This window comes from Phaethon lepturus, unplaced genomic scaffold, assembly GCF_000687285.1.
Source record: "Phaethon lepturus isolate BGI_N335 unplaced genomic scaffold, ASM68728v1 scaffold8185, whole genome shotgun sequence".
NCBI classification, from domain to species: Eukaryota; Metazoa; Chordata; class Aves; order Phaethontiformes; family Phaethontidae; genus Phaethon; species Phaethon lepturus.
Genome location: NW_010541135.1, coordinates 38,476 through 42,578, shown reverse-complemented (window position 1 = coordinate 42,578; position 4,103 = coordinate 38,476).

Below are 4,103 nucleotides of genomic sequence, written 5' to 3'. Positions count from 1 at the left end.
ATGGAAAGAGAAGTCTGTGATTGCCTGCCTGCCTCGTTCACTTACTATTTGAGTGGTATGTATATAGCATGTCTAAGAAAACATTTCATGAGGAAGTAACCTGAAATAAGTGGAGGATGGACAGATGAAAAGGAAGCCTATTTCTCTATGTGAAGAATCACATAACTTAGTGCTTGAAACTTGAAAAATCTTGTGAACGAGAAGTATTCTCACTGCCTCAGAACCTTGCTAGACTGGTAATCAAAAACGTCTCCTGTTAAGTACTGTCTTTTACAGTGGGAAAAATATGAAATAACTGCGTTATGTAGCTTCAGATGTAACAAGCCCACGTGCTGAGCTCTGCCCATCACTAGAAAATAGCCTTACATTAGAGGGTAGGTGCTAAAATAGTAGTATAGTTAGATATGTTGGTCTGAATTCAGAAGTGCTATGTAAAGTGGTCATAGACTCCTTAAACCTCTTCATACTCCTGCTACCCATGGAATCGGGTTATTGCAGCCCATCTATGCTTTCTTCCATTTCTACAGCCAAATGCCATGCTAATCAATACTTTTTTTGAACAGGGTAGAGCAGAAGTAAGTAAAAAAAATAAAATAACTGGAGATGGAATTAATCCTTGGACCCAAATTTCAAATCAGTTTATGTATTATTTAACAGTTTGGACCTTTAAGAGAAGTAGTAGTGCAACAGACTTTTTCTAAGCAAGAAGAGAATAATCTTGTCTATTAAACTTCTAAATGCAATATTTCATATAGGAGAAATATTTCATATAGGTCAGGAGAACTTTTTGAGAATTTTTTTCATGAAAGTAATAAAGCTAGGTACCCATGTGAAAATACATGTGCTTTGTACTGCTCTGCCCAAGTTGATTTCAACCTCAGCTGCACTTGAGTATTCAAGGAGGCACAATCAAAATTGAAAAGACAAAATCAAGTAACTAGTATTGTGAGTTTATTTTCTTTGAGTTCCCATCTGTATTGATTCATCTTATTTTAAGGGAGTGTGATCTTTGTACTTTTAATTTGTCATCCTTAAGAAGCCAAGGTGCCCTAGGTAAAAAGGCTTTGACTCTTTGTTTTTACTTTTGTCACTGTTAAGTGTTGAACACAAGAACGTATTTTCTGCTTTTAAGAAGCTGACTGGGCACAGGCCAGAAGGAACACTGCCTCAAAGAGATGCCATGGTTATTAACTTAGGAACAGTTAGCTTGTTCATCCTGACTACGCAAATTTTTAAAAGCCTGTATGAATCCTCATGTAATCTGAGTATGCTGTACTGTGATTTATGACACCTTAATGCAGGGATTTAGATTTTTGCTTCTCTGCCATGGGGCACCAATTTTAGTAAAGAGTTAGCAGGGGGACACAGCGTAACTTGAGCACTGAATAATTTTGCTGCCACAGATACGGTTTAAGCCTTATAAACTTGAACATTCTGTATTTAAATATGGTAAACATTGCCTTTTACATTTGGCTGTTTAATAAGAAAAAATGTAGGCAGAAAATATCTAGAACCTGCTCCCTACAAAAGATAAGGCAAAGAACATTCACACATGATATTCTGGGGTCCATGTCTGCAGTCTAGTACTAAGGTAAAATATGCCATGTTGGTATGAATGCAAAACATTAAAAACCCCAGAAAGTGTTCTTTGAAGTTTGTATCAAGTCTCCACTGAGTTTATATTTTTATTTCTAGGACTCCCTTGTATTTATTGTCTTTGCTTTTATTCAAGACTTTGCTGTATGACACATGGAAGCACGGAGAGCAAATCCAACTTCCGTATTTTGCCCCCCACTTATTTATCATCTCTTCCCTCCAGTGTTTTCTATTTTGCTAATGCAAGTGATTACCTAAATGGCTATTTGATTACTTGAGTGTATTTCATCTTCTCTTATTCATACTGCTTGGGGCCTGATTTGAACTGTTTGAAGTAATGAGTTCTTTTTATGGATTACCGTGACATTTTTAACTGAAAATACATGATATCTTTTAAAGTAGCTTAGAGGGAAATGAATTTGAAAAACGAGTTTGTCTTTGCAGTTGCCTGGGAGAAGTCTTCAAATATAGTGTGCTTGATTTTGCTTATGTCAGTCTAAATCAGGAATAATGTAGGGTAGCTCTCTAGGAAGAGAAAACTGGAAGAGAAAATACAATTGTATTTGTAAAGCAAATGGCATATAAAGAAACAAATGTGGATGCAGCAAATGGAGGCACAGCTCCATTTCAGTAAACATTATGCAGTGACCTTGCCTCTGTTTTGCTGGGTTGGACTTGGATTCTGGAAGTGCTGTAAACCACGTGCTGTGGCTGTTGTTCAGTGACACCTTACTCCTCCAGTAGTCTCACAGTGGGCTATTTGGGGTGTGAGGAACCAAACAAGATGGGTAAGAATAGCATCTGCCCTTATATAAATGCCAACTGCTGCCACTTTTAATTGTGTTTATAGACCGTCCCTGGGCCATGTTCACCTGCTATCCTGCCAGTTTCCTTTAGACACAGCGCAGCTCATCTCCTGTGATGTAGCGTGGTAGCTTGGGGTCAGCTCAGCAGTGTTGGGTAGGACAGACCCCAGCTTTTTAAGCTGCATCCTAGGGAACTGCACCCCTGGCTGGCATCCAAGAATGCTGGCACTGTTGGTGTCTCACTCAGGGCAGTGAAGCAGAACGTGGCCTTTCCTGACTCCTTGCCAACCACAGTATGGCCCTGCTGCCCTCAAAGGGAGAGTTGAGGGTGAGGAGATGCTGATGATGGCAACATCATGTATGCAAAGATACGGAAATCCTGTCCACAATAAAGGAAAAGGCAAAAATACAGGGAGAGTCATGGTCAGAGGGCAGCAGAAAAAAGCAGGATGCCAGTTCAGAACTCTGATAACGTAGTTTAGACCCTACAAGTCTATAGGTGTAGTTACTATGTTTTGCACTAGGCTGTCAGTCTTTTGTCATCCTTGCCACAGACATAATTCCCACTGCGGTTTGCTCTGGAACAAACTAGCAAAGTCGCTTGGTGGGAAGCCTAGATGCCAGCTAGTTTATCCCTGCTCAGGAATAATCCATGCTGTGCTGCAGTCCATACACTAGTGCAGGTCTGTGCCAGATCTGCTTTGGTCACCTAAACATGGCCTGGCAGACCATACAACCTTCCAGACTTGTTGGGAGAAGCACATATGTCGGAAGGGCCCATCCAGGTGCAAGGAGAGCTCATGCACCAGTGTGGTCCCATAAAATGTAGTATGAATGTCCACTCCTCATGAAAAGGCTGTGAGAGGTGAACAGGACTGTAAGGCTGGAACAGAACAACTGTGAGCTGTTCTGCACACCTTGCAGGATCTCTCTGACATGACTGTGGAATTCACTACAGATTGTAACCCAAGACACTATGTGTTTTCTGTGACTGACATCTACATTGGCTGCTTTGCTAAATTTATGCAATTTGAGAATGAATAAGGAAAGTGCCCATGAACAGCAACCATAGGCAGATCCCTAAACAAAGTCTACCTGATCTTCCACAAGAGTGAGGTAAGAATGACCTTAGGCTTCACAGTCAGTTGCTTGACTGGAGTCTTTTTGACTATGATCTGGCCATATACACTAATCTCAGTTTTTTCAATTCTACTTTCTGAAGAGAGCTAGGCAGTACCACTCTTTATTCCTGGAAGGGGCTTTGATGAGCTAATGCAGTGGGCACAGTTTAATGGCCTGGTAGACAGGTGCAAAAATGAAAAGACCATCTTACTTCTAGGTGGGTAATACAAGCCACTGAACATCAGCATCCATAGGACAGGCTTAATTTGTACTTGCTTTTTACTATTTTCTTCCAGCCATGTGTGTGAGGTTGCATTGGCTAGGGGCAATGCAGAGAATAGGGAAATGGATTACACTCAAGGAGAGTTGCCCAAAGAAACTTGTGGGTATACAGAAAATTCTTGTCTCTTAGTACAAACATCCAACTAACCAAAAGAACAAATCTGCTCTGACAGTGAGAGGTGTGTGGAGCCAAGCATGCTTTGTTGGGTTACTTTTATTTCATCCATAACTTGTATCAAAGCCTGGAAGAACTGGTAGCATAGTTGCTGGGAGTGGTCTTGTTTGGCTATTTTTTTG